The sequence below is a fragment of the Manis pentadactyla genome, chromosome 1, assembly GCF_030020395.1.
Source record: "Manis pentadactyla isolate mManPen7 chromosome 1, mManPen7.hap1, whole genome shotgun sequence".
Classification (NCBI taxonomy): Eukaryota; Metazoa; Chordata; class Mammalia; order Pholidota; family Manidae; genus Manis; species Manis pentadactyla.
The window spans coordinates 17,821,336-17,834,538 of NC_080019.1; the positions used below are offsets into that span (position 1 = coordinate 17,821,336).

General features: G+C 37.2%; 1 protein-coding gene across 4 annotated transcripts in view; it reads left to right on the plus strand.

Moving 5' to 3' along the window:
* Window positions 1-13,203, plus strand: part of SMAD1 (SMAD family member 1) — a 71,882-nt gene that overhangs the window by 11,225 nt on the left and 47,454 nt on the right. For 2 of the 4 annotated variants that reach the window (XM_057492023.1, XM_036888934.2), the window contains one exon: window positions 2,031-2,110. The exons of the other annotated variants lie outside the window; for them this stretch is intronic. The gene's annotated coding sequence lies outside the window, so the exon portion shown is untranslated. The remainder of the gene's footprint in view (window positions 1-2,030; window positions 2,111-13,203) is intronic. 4 annotated transcript variants of the gene reach the window in all.

Genomic DNA, 13,203 nt, shown 5'->3' on the forward strand with positions numbered 1-13,203 from the left:
GTTTCAACCAATGGATTGTTTTTCTGTTAATTATGAAGAAAATCAGCTTAACATTTAAATGATTGGCACAAAATCTGTATTTATACACTTATTTGAATATAAACACTGAAGAGTTTTGTCTTGTCAGATTGTATAGGCTGAGATGTTGATCTGTATTCCAGGAAGCCTTTTTTAAAAAGGGTTCTGCCTTTCATTAAGCCAGTATTAATTCAACAAGCATAATATCATGCATTCCTACTATGCATACAATACTGAGCTGTATTTGGGGAAGGATAGAGAAATGTGTAAGTCAGTTTCTGCTTAGAAAAAAATCTTATTGGTAAGCGTATACAGTATCTTATTTAGGTAATAAATTACCTAATTTAGGAAAATTTAGGTAATAAGCCATCATTGTTAATGTTAAATAGTCTTAGTTTGAAGGTATTTCTGTCATAATTGGGATAGTCTTTCAAAATCAAGAGATTGGGAAGGTAAACTGACACAGTTGGTAGAGCTCTTGCTTCCTGCCCACTTCTATCTCAGTTGATCTTTTGAGTATCTGTATTTGTAATTCTGTTCATAGTGATCTTTTATATAGTTTGATAACGTTGGGACTTGAGCTAAAGACCTTGTAACTTTGAGGAACAATACAAACCTGCTTGTCTAGTCTAGCTTTTGTTTTATGGCTTTATTACAGTTATCCTATTAACTCTTTAGACTGAGTTCCTTGAGGGTATATGGGCAGTGTCTTTGGGTCTTTGTGTTGGCATTATGGTTCCCACTTGTCTGCATATCAGAGACTCCGGAACAACCACCACTACAAAAAAAAAAAAAAATGCATGAGCCCGCCCCTAGCGGATCCTATTCAAGGGCTGTGGCAGGGAGCTTTATAAGAAGTACCACAGGTAAACCTAACATACACCATCATTACGAGCTAGTGCCCTGACACACAGTAGGTACAGGAGTGAATTTTTTTATTTTGATGTTTTTAAAAACGAGTCAGGAAATGTGACTTGTATGGTGTAAGTTCATTGCAGGTATGAACTATGTCTTTTATACCCAGCAGCATTTGGCACTCTGACACCTGGTGCAGGTACTCAAGACATATCAGCAATTCTGAGGATTGGTTGAGTGTTTCACTCCCCGCTTTCTTCTTATGAAGAAAGGGTAATGTGTGTCTGACATTTTTGCCTTTTGCCTTGAAGAAATCAGCAATTCCTTGAGTCCTAGCGTCTGTGGAGCTAAATAGAGGTTTTGAAGCCTGGGCGCCTAGATTCCAAGAAGAAAAGGAGAGGAAAAATGTTGTGGAATAAGAGCAATGGTTCATTTGACAACGTCTGGAGGAATGTGAGGTTGTCGCACTGTTGGGAGGGCAGCGGTATTTCTACCAGCAGTTAGCAGGTGGAGGGCAGGCATGCTGTAATACCTATGATGCTAAGGTTGAGAAACTCTGGCATAAGAGGATGAAAAAGGTGGGGGGGGTGGATCAGGAGACGTAAGGTAACGGAAGTGGTAGTGTCACCAACTGTAGCTTCTGCCCCAGCGGTGTGCAGTTTTCTTTATCTTTTCCCTACTACTCATCCCCTCCCCCAGATCCTCCAGAGTTCGGAGTACTATTTTTTGTCATTCTCTATAGGTAGCATTGTGACTAAATGCATGTTTAATATTTAACCTATAATGAAATAATGATACGTGAAAGAGTCCTTTAGTTACATTTTCTCCATTTTATTGCCTTAAGAAAAAAAAATAAGCCAGTAATTTCTGTTCCATTTTATGTTTTCAGTAAAGGACCCTATGAATAATCAGTGGGAATGTAAAGAAAATTAATTTCTTAAAAGGAATTTAATTTTAATGTTTCACATGGCTCATCATGAAAGACTTAAGAGTTGAACATATATGTGGGCTTTGGTGTGAAGTAATGGTGTCAATTTCCTTATGTCTTACAAAGTTACTGTTTATAACTTCTTATCCCTATTATTGGCTCTTTAAAAACGAATTTAATTTTGTCACTGCTGCCCTAATAAAAACCCTTGGTTTTTCACATATTCTAGGAAAGTGGGAAGATACCAAGAAGGAAAGCTACAGGGAAAACAAGTTGGGAAGGGAAGGAATTGGAGGGATTAAAATAAAAGTGTAAGCAAATCCTTGCTTACTATTCCTTCTACTTTATGCGTGAGACAGAGGAGGTGGTTATAGGAGAAGCTGGGTGGTAGATCACTTGCCCTGGCAAACTCCTTAACCTCCCTTCATCTCGGTTTCATCATCATCAAATAGTCCTTCCTAATAGGATCCTCATAAGGATTAAGAGAGTTAATAGATATAACGTGGTCTTGGTGCTTTGTGGTGATGGTGATCTGAGTATGATTTCTGTTTTTTTCAAATACTTGAACTTGCTTGAAAATTGATGAAGCTCTGGATGCATATTTGCCTGCTGTCACCCATCAAACCACCTGCAAGACAGCTCCCTCCCTCTGATGTCAGTAGTGATGGTGATAAAAGTTTGTTGAATCCTCAAACTGGTATTTTCAGATGTTCTGTAAAAGCTGTTTCTTGCCTATAGTCAGAATTTTGAGAGGAAGACAGAGTGATTTATATAAAATGTGTTTGTAAGTTTTTATAATATAGTAAAACCATTCTGATTTACTGTCATCCACTTAGATTTTCCATAGGAATACTTCAGCCTTGAAGAGGCATTTCTATAGAATTCACTGTGTTCTCAGGGTATATAGTATATTATTAGTATAAACAAAATGTGATAAGGAATTAAAATCTCTTTCATAAAGCACAATACATTCCAAAAACAATGTTTAAATTTTTTTTTAATTTTTGAGATATAATTGACATACCATATTATTGGTTTCAGGTGAACAGGAATGTGATTTGACATTTGAATACATTGCAAAATGGTTACCACTGTAAGTCTAATTATAATCTCTCACCTTAGAAAGTTAATACAATTTTATTGCCTATATTCCCCACGCTGTACATTATATCTCCATGGCATATAACTGGAAGTTTGTACCTCTTGAGTCCCTTCACCCGTTTTTGTCCCCTCTCAGCCCTCCCCTCTGGCAACCTGTTCTTTGTGTCTGTGAGTCTAGGTTTTGTTTTGTTTGTTTATTTATTTAATTCCTCATAATAAGTGAAGTCATGCTTTGTCTGTCTTTGACTTCACTCAGCATAATGCCCTCAAGGTCCACCCACGTCACAGATGGCAAGATTTCCTTCTTTTTTATTTTTTGGAGCTGGATAATATTCCATTGTTTGTGTATGTGTATTATATAAATATATTCCATTGATGGACATTTAGGTTGTTTCCATGTCTTGGCTACTGTAAATAATGCTGCAGTGAACATACATCTTTTTGAGTTAGTGTTTTTATTTTCTTTGGATAAATAAATATCCAATAGTGAAACTGGCTGGATCATATAGTAACTTTATTTTTAATTTTATGGGGAACCTTCACTCCATTTTCCATAGCTGCTGTTACACCAATTTATATTCCCACTAACAGTGAACGAGGGCTCTCTTTTCTCCACATTCTCTCCAGCATGTGTTATTTCTTGTCTTTTGGGTAATAGCCATTCTGACAGGTGTTAGGTGGTCTCTCAGTGTGGTTTAGATTTGCATTTCCCTGATGATTAGAGATGTTGAGTGTGTTTTCATGTACCTGTCGGCCATCGGCATATCTTCTTTGGAAAAATGTCTACAATTGTTAATTTGTATTAAGGCCGCTTTGGATTATCCATTCCATTGTTCATATCCACTGGTGACTCATTGACAGGCAGTTGAACCATTTGGGGTTTCCATTGCGCAGTAGCTAACAAAGCCCCGATGCACAGGAGATGGAGTTAGGACAAACACGATGGCATAGATTGATGGCCACTTGGCCTGTATGTGTGTCCTTAGATAAACAGCTGAACATGTATAATGTTTATCATAGTCAGTCTTAGGAAATGGTTCCCCCACCCCCTGTTCACCACTTTGTAGCTGTAAGCCTGGTGGTGGTGGAACTGTCTCATACTCATTTTCTTTCTACTGCACGTTTATGTTGGTGGAAGTGCTTAAAGAATTTGTTCAATTAATAGTGAAGACTAAAGCTCTCCTAGCAGTTGAACATATACAGGAGGAGAACTTGGATTCTGAAGCCTACTAAGAGCACCCTTAGGATTTTTTACTCTGGTAAATAAGTCAGTGTGAGGAAGTTAACAGGTAGGACTGGACTGAACAGGTGATGGGAGGTAGAAAAGGTCTAGATTTACGGTACAGGCCTGTCTCCTTCTGTAACTGCTGCTTGCTCACATGCAAACGTTGCTCCTCCGATCCAGTGGACAGCATTGCCTTTGCTTCTGGAAGAGGGCTGCTCTTTGTCCAGTTTCTCCTCGGAGGTGGCCAAGAGAATGTTAAATCCAGTCAGCTTTTGGCAGATTGAAAACAAGCTGTCAGTAATCATCATGTGGAGAAGAGTGAAATCTGGCTGATCCTAATATTTGTTTCAGTGGTTATGTAGACTTTGATTTCTTAAAAATATTTCTTAAAAATATTTTAAAAAAATAAGAAATTCATGCCTTGAAAACTTAGAAGGATATTTCAATTGTTATTGGGAAGGGGACTACAGGACTAGAGTGAGAAGGAAACTTACTTTTTGTTATAGTATGCCATTTTGTAAAACTGAATTTTTGATCATACGGCTGAATTGTTTAATAAAAAAATACATTCCCACCCATGTCATATTCACCCAGAATTAGGTCATATATTCCAGCCCTGTGTTCAGGAATAAATTTCTCTGAAAATCCCAGGTCAGTGTTATTCTGTTCTGTGCAGAAACACTTGTAGTTATTTTTTCCTATATAAAATGATAAGTTTTGCCACCTCTTGGTCATAATACTATCGTGGAGTCATGTAGAATAAATCTCTTACCTACTCAAGTTTGTCTTCCTATACTTTTATTATTGAGAGTTTAAAATTGAAAAGTTAATGGTTATAAGTTAAAAAGATCTGCTGTCCTGCAGTCCCTTGCTCCCAGCTCTCTCCTAAAGGTAACCACTTACTCAGTTTTGTTTATTTCCTTCCAGGACTTTAAAAATGCCCAAATACATGTACAGTTTTTGTTTGTACTTGTGTTTTTAAAGTGGAATCATACTATATATATGTACAGGATATATATTGTTACTAGAAAGGGGACTATAGAGTCAGTCCTGCAGCCTTTTTTAACTGAGCAATTACGGTAATGGTTTTCTTTCCATGGTAGATATGAAAGGCTTTTTTTTAACAGTTACATCCTTGTGAGATGCACCATGATTTAATCATTCCATTATGCTTAGACATCTGGGTTATTTGCAACATGAACATCCTTGAACATAGATCTTTGTGTGTGCTCATTGGAGGGTGCTGCTTCCCAGTAGTGTCTCAGGGCTTGGCTCTTCTCTATCATAAACCTCACACCACGGAGCCTAGAGGTGCGGCGTCCTGCTCATTGCCTCCTCCAGACCATTCTTCCAGCATCCTCCATGGAACCGCTCAGCACTGAATGTCCTGTCAGATTGTACCACTCACTTCTCTTCCTTGGTCGCTTAACTGCCCCACTCCCCATCATTCACCCTAAGTGCTCCAAGGTTTTAGCTTCTAGTTGTTACTGCCTGCTCACTGGTCTTCTGATAGTTCTTGGACTACTTCCTCAGTGACCTGACCCCATCTCAGATCATCTCATGGTTCCATAATAAAGAATTTTGCACTTCAAAAAGTTGAACAGATTTTTCCCAACTTTATGGTTATTTTCTTTATTTACTTAAACAATTTAAAGTGTATTTGTTCATGGCCATACCTTCAGAACATACCAGAATCTGAACACTCTGCCACACTGATGCAAACCTTTATCCTCTCACACTGTAACAATTGCCACAGCTTCCTAAGTGGTCTCCCTACTACTTCCTACTATTAGTAGTACTATTACTGCTGCTATTACTTCCATCTGTTCAGTCTGTTCTCAACCTAGCAAGCCATAGTGATGCTGCTAAACCGTAAGTCAGATTGTGGCTTTTGTCTCTGCCGCACCTCCCAGTGGTCCCCATCTCAGTTTTGAGTGAAAGCTTTGAAGTCCCTGCAGGTTCCCTGTGTGTCTGCTGCCTTCACCTCTGTGACCCCACCTCCCACTGCTCTGCCCTCACTCGCTCCATTCCACGGACTCCTTGCCGTCCTTGAACTTTTCAGGCACCTTCTTGCCTCATGCCCTTTGCTCTTGCTCTTCCCTCTGTTTGCACTATTTCCCAGATACCACGTGGCTCAGCGCCTCACCATTTCAGGCTTCTATTTGAATATTACCGTCCCTGACCACCAGAATGTAGGTCTCATGAAGGTATGGAGTTTTTAAAAAAACACTAGTTCTATCTCTTTTGTTCAGTGCTGTGTCCCTAGTGCTTAGAACAGTGTCTGACACATCATAGGTGCTGAATGGCTGTAGTGATTATTGGCTTTTCTTTTCATCGTTTCCTTTTCTTTTCTCTTTTTTTTGGAATAAAGTTAGAACTTCACTGAACAAAGTAAGCACTAGGACAGAAACTTCATTTTTTTGGTATATGTGAAGTATTAAAATTAGCTTTCTTATTTGTGAAATACTGCTTTGTTAATAAAATGCATTTTTCAGCATGTTATAATTTTCAAATGAATTTTACATATTCCTATTTAAGCCTCCTAACAACCCAGCAGGGTAGGTGGTGGAATCAATATTTTGTGGAAAAGCAAGTTTGAGGCTCAGGCGTTTTGTTCCAAGTACTAACTGGAAAAGTGCCATTCCACCTACTTCTTTTCATTCCAAGTGAAGGGCTCTTGTTTTCTCATTCAGAAACATCTTAAAATGACAGAAAAATTGTAGGGGTTTATTTGAAAGCCTGGAGAATGTAGTGTCTTGATTTTTTTATTCTGGGTTGGTCTGCTTTTTGTTTCCATTTTGAAAGTACATAAAATAAATGGTTAACTTTAAAATTCCTGACAATGACAGATCAACAAGTTTTATTTCTCTCACCTGTGGAGGAAGTGGCCTCCACCCAGTTTTACTGAATTAGGAGGGAAGTGATTTTTTCAAGTGATAAAAAGAAATAAAATTCCATGTTCTTCCCAGAGGAGGAGTTCAACAATTGGGAGAATGGCGTGAGACCATATGTTGGTTTGTAAAAGGATATAACTTGTAAAGATGTTTCCTTTGATGCCTGTGATGAATATAGATGTGTTTCCCTTCTAGAGGGTCCTGATTAAATTATTCAATTAAGAGCAGAGCTGAAGGATCTAAACATAGGGAGAAGGTTCAGGCTGTCCTGCCTTGTGTACGTCAGCTCACCCCTGCAGATGTGCGTGTTTGTGTCATAAACAGCACCTGGGAGATCAGTGGAGAAAGAGAAATATGTTCCAAAAAATGAAATACCACAAGATTTTTTGTTTTAATATAAGGATTAGTTTTTTTTCTTTCTCTAGTCTATTCCATTTTCATCTGTGATTTTGGCATTTGAGTTAACTTACTTCTTTCAGCCTGGTTAATGACTTTAGTATCTCCTCTGGTGTAAAATGTACATATACCACTTACTGGAATATGGTCCTGAGAAAGTTACTTATCCTCTGATCTTCATGTTTATTAGTAAAATTGAGATGATACATACCTTGAATTGCTGTAAGGAGTCAATAAGATAATGTTTGTAAGAACAACCAATATGATGCTTGCATAAGATAATAGGTCAGTTACCATAAGTTTATTAATTTGTTAATGATGAATCATTCGTAACTGGCCACTTATGGATTTACCACATTTAGCATTCTTTGCGTTCTGTAGAATTGCTTTTCTATGACAACAAGTGACTCAGAATAGTTTTTTTTAAAGAGACAACTACTGTAGACTTTTTCCTCATGTCAATAAAATTTAATTTTAAAATGTCTCTTGGTCTTCAGTCTTCTGTGTTGGAGGAGTCCAAATGACTTCAGTTTTTTAATTGAGTTGGTAACAGATGAAACTGGTCAGGGTGAGGTATTAGGACTGGACAACTGGAAAGGCCACCATGTTCTGCAGGACAGTTTTCCATTACAAGCATGAATTTGAGATTGGGGATTCAGTTGGATTAAGGAATGTTGTACAAATTTTAGGGGAAGTGGTGAGGAGATGTAAAACTAAGCCAAGTTTATTTGTTGAGTTGAGGACAGTGAGAACATTTTTAAGTGCTTTCAGTCTAATTAAAAAGTAGTCATCTAATGAAACAAAACAGAACTGACACTTACTTTTCTATAGAATCTCTGTATCTAAGAAAAATGGACCAGTTGCCGTATAATAAGCAGCCTAGGTTTGTCAGGATGGAAGGCTTCTGTGTGCAGAGCAGAACCAGAGAATTTGCTAACACAATGAAGATATATTGACACACTTAAATACATAAACTACACTTCTGTCCTTAGAGATTCATGTAATTGTGACATCCATAAATTCCTTCATTTTCATCAAGGAACACTACTTCTGAAATCATTTGGCTGAAATGCCACAGCTTGCAATGAACTTAAAAGTGGTAAGTGGAAAGCTTGAATTTAAAGTCTCTGTGTTACTCCTCTTCTTTTTGATTCCAAAGATTCCCATTCACTGAACCCTCTGTTGGGAGACCACATTGCAGCTCTTGCTAGTCTGTCACTTAAGTCGCACCTGAGAGACTGGCAGACTGGCGTTAGTGCCCATGTAGTAAGTAAGGCAGCAGTACCTACACAATTGTATTTCTAAAACTAGGCCTTCAAAAGCTTATCCTCTTTCCCACCTTCACCCCCCCCCCCCAACCCCCCCGGTTCTCCAGGTTTGGAAAACTAATCTCAGAAAAAACTTTTTAAGTGAAAAAATGTCATGCTAGCTGTTCTGTGCCATCAGTCACACATTTAGAAAGTTGGGAAATGTTTGGAAGTAACCAAAACAAGGCTTTAACAACTAAGGCTCAATAAGGTGAAATTTGACCTCTGGGTGTTTGTGGTAGCAGGACTTTGCTGCTGCTTTGATCTGAGACCCATCAGAATTCTTCTCTGATCTCCGGTGGATCTTCTTTGTTCATATCACTTTATTGGATAAAAATTTTGTTTAAATACATTTTCTTTTTCTCAGGACTCAATTGAAGTAGAGTTCCTTTTAGCCTGACTTTGTAGCAATGAAGTGGGTAGTTTAAAAAGTGCTTTCAAATCTGTAAAAGAAATGTAGAGATGAGTATGTGTGGGGACTTGATAATGGGGGGAATCTAGTAACCACAATGTTGCTCATGTGATTGTATATTGACAGCAAAAAAAAAAAAAAATGTGGAGAGAGTTTATCCATCCTCACTTTCTTGTTTTAGGATGTTTTTCCCCTGTGCGGGTTAATGGTGAGTTTTATTCAGCTACATTTGACCGATTTGAAATTGAAATGTTGGAAGTCAAGGGCTAATGGCTATTTTAAAGCAGGAAAAAGAAATGCAGAGGCACTTCACCTGTTTTCTCCTACAATACAAATATCTCAAAACTAAGTTCCTAATTGGAGTAACTAGGGAGTAGAAATATTTGAACAGATTATTTTTTGAAACCAAATCACAGAGCATTTGAGAGACTGAAATAGCTAGAGAAAACCAAGCGGCAGCAAAGTCCTGCTACCACAAAACATCTCTGTTTTTATATTCATTGTAATGGCATTATACTTACATAGCAAATTTTAACTTGTGGGTTTTTTTTTTTTTCCTTTCTGCCTTAAGAGTAGATGAAGATGTGTTATTTTCCTTAAGGAGCTCTATAATAAATAGTGCTTTTATTGGGAACAATTTAAAGTTGGTACTACTTGTAGTTAGTTGTGTTCTACTTGTCCCAGACTACTGTCTCCACCTGTCTTCATTACTGAGTTCACAGGTGCTGTTCATAGGATTGTTTCTCCATCTGGATATGTGGGTATATGTGGTGTCTCTGCTTCCACGCTCTTGCTAAGGCAGTATGTGGCTGCCTGCCGTTCCACTTTAAGTCATAGGTATTTTAGTATTATCGAAAGTTTGGAAGTTCCCAATTGTTAAGGACTTTGGATTAATTCTGTAGCCTCATTTTATTTATGCCTAATGAATATGATTATGATCATTCCCCTCTCCCCCATTCTGTGAGTTCTCCCTCTCTTCCCGACAAAGTTCTTTGCAGTGCTTGGCTTAATGATGGATTGCTTTTTATGTTTTAAAGTATTTACTGACATTGAATCTTTGAAATATTTTTCTTTATAGCTTTCATCTTTTTAAGCACTTTTAATCCTAATCTGTGGCATCTAGTCTTCTGTGATTTCTATGAGTGTCCCGAAATCTTAGGGTATCTTTGTTTTATCCTCCTTGGGATTTCTAATCTGCTTTGAGATTTCTGCTTTTGGTAGGAGCACGTAGTTACAGCTGACTTGGGTACCTAAATGAAATCAAGTAAGTTAAAAAAAAGAGTCCATTTTGGAGCAGTGAAGTTACATTTCAGGTATGCTCACCATTTGACTCTTTGATGTTTTAATTTAGCTAAGTATCTCAGGGGGGCAAGAGTTCTCATCAGGCCTTGAATTCTAAAATTGGAGGTAAGGATAGATGACATATGCCTTTCCATAGGTATTGGTTAATACTGGTGCTAAACACTTCATACAGCACATCTTAGGTATTTTCATCTCCATAGCATTCTAGTTAGGTGTGTGTGTGTGTGTATAGTGAAATATTCTAGACATAAAAACTGAACTACAAAAATCATAGTCTGCCTATAACTCTGAAGTCCCACTGTTGTATAGCTCTTCTTTGGGAGTTCGAGTCTTACTTTATCTTTTCATTCACAAGATCCTCTGTTTAAGAAGAAACCTAGTGAGTGGTATAAGTCAGGAAATAGGCACACAATTTATTTAGTTACTTGGAAATACTTGTTTCCCCAAAATATCATTTTTATAGAAAGATAATTTTTGTGAAGTTGTCTTTTTTCATTAAATAACTTATCCAACTGTTAAACAGTTTCAAAGGGAAGTTAATCAGTACCCTGTGCTTTAGTTCCTTGATGCTTTTGATCTTTATGCCATGATGTTTTACCAGTAGAGTTAAGACAGAGTAATGAACCAAAGAACAAGTGAAAAAAAAAAATTGCTTGCTTCCTTGATGATAGACCATTTATCTTCTGTTAATTACTTTTTTAAAGGTACTGTCTCTGAATTTTTCCCCTATATCTTATGTTTATTTTATTGAATAATTTGATTAGTCCCTCAATATCTAATGGGATCATTTATTTTGTCTAGTTCACTGAATTCCATCCCAGTTCAGGAACTGTGGAACGGCACTAGTCTGAAGCTGCAGAGGACACTTTGTCATTATCTGTCTCCTCTTCCCCTCATACTTGGTTTATAATATTTGGTGAGGCTACCTGACCCACCCCCCTTTTTTTTTATTGTATCTTTAGATACAAAGTAGAGTACTTTTCTCTTAAAACTTTCTTTGGGAATCTGGGATCTGAAAGGTATTGAATGACAATATATTTGTTGATAGTCACACAGTTGGATAATTAATCTTTCTTTACTAGCTGAGGCCAAGATGAAGAAAATGCCCATTGTTGTGCATCTGGCTAATTAGGTTTCCCTAAATATTAAGTGAGTTACACAGCAGTTGAAGGTATTTTTAAATTTTTTGCTTTTTTCCTTTTAACAGTAAGGAATACCACATCAGCTGCAAAATTACATAGCCAAGTCAAAAGCAGTATTGTAATGAGTATTTTTCTCATTGGCTTCTGGCAGTGCTAATAGAATTCCTTCCCATGGGCTAGACTCCATAGTGTAGTGAATTTAGAACCCTGTTTTAAACTGCATTTTTATTATTTCTGAAATCAGATCATACTGTAGGTCCAGCCTGACTTAATAAGTAGAGTTTGTGTGTGGCTTGAGCTCATGAACTTGATTGTTTTCTTGTAATTAGTAAATATTTCATATAGCAGCCTTTAAAAAAACCTTGAAAGGTATACTTTTTCATTAAAGTGGTTGAAGTTTAGCAAACTAGGAGAGAAAAAGAGGTATTACTAACTTTCCAGACTCAGCCACGATTAATATTTTGGTATATTTACATAGTTATTCATGCTATATATTACTGTTTTATGTTCTGCTTAAGGTTTTTCCCCAAGTTTACATGGTTTTTATGAACGTAAATTTTTAAGGGCTCCATAATTCTGTGAATAGATATGATTTACTTAACTATTTCCTAATTATTAGGGGTTTTTTTCCTATAATAAATACTGCTCAATGAAAATCTTTGTGCAAAACCTCTTTACCTTTCTAGTTCAGAATATACTTAGAGTAAGTTTCTGAAAGTGGAGGTGCTGGAACAAAGATCTCAATATTTTTAAGATTTCTTGGAGATTGAATATATTTTTTTGGTCAGTGCAAAATGTTTGTATTTGGAGAAGAGGGAAGGAAATCTCTGTTTGCTGACTCATGTTTTTATTTTGCACTTTAGACTGATAAGGCCACTTAGCTTTTGACATAAACTAAAACAGGAAGTACAAAAAGGGGCAGGAAAAAAATGAGTTGTCTTGCCAAGGCCATAGTATCATGGACTCATTTTAGTTCCTGATGGGAGGTGGGTGACTAGTTGGACTTGCGTATAAAAAAAAGGCTTAACTCAAGGCAAACATTAGTTATCAGCTTGCATTTTGTTTCATCAGTGCACATTTATATGCAAAGCTTTGTGATCTTGTCATTTTAGTTATTCTGAGTGGCATCAAGACATTTCACCCTCCACCTGGCCTCTGCAGGTTGGAGGCAGTAGTTTTTTCTGTTTTTGTTTATTGTTTGCTGTATGGAGAAGTATTTCTGTATTGAGGATATCACTTAGCTGTCTAAAATATACATCTAATCACGCTGGTGCTCTGATTTAAAACCTTCCATTTGTTGGCAGGATAGGATGTATTACCGGCTTTCACAGTCTTGCTCCTGTCCTTAGCAGCCTTGTATCCTCTAGCCACCTTGAACCCTGTGATATACCTGTTTGAACTAGCAATTTAGAAAAGTGGTTAAATACTTGAGGCTCTAAAACCAGACAACATGGATTCAAACCCTGGCCCTGCCGTACAGTTGTGTATGTAAATTTTGGACACATTCTTTAACTTTTCTCTATTTCGCTTTATTTACATTTAAAATGAGGAAAATATAATAGTGTTTTTTTTTTTCAGAAGGTTTGTTGCCGAGATAAAAGTAGTTAATAGATGTAAAGTGCT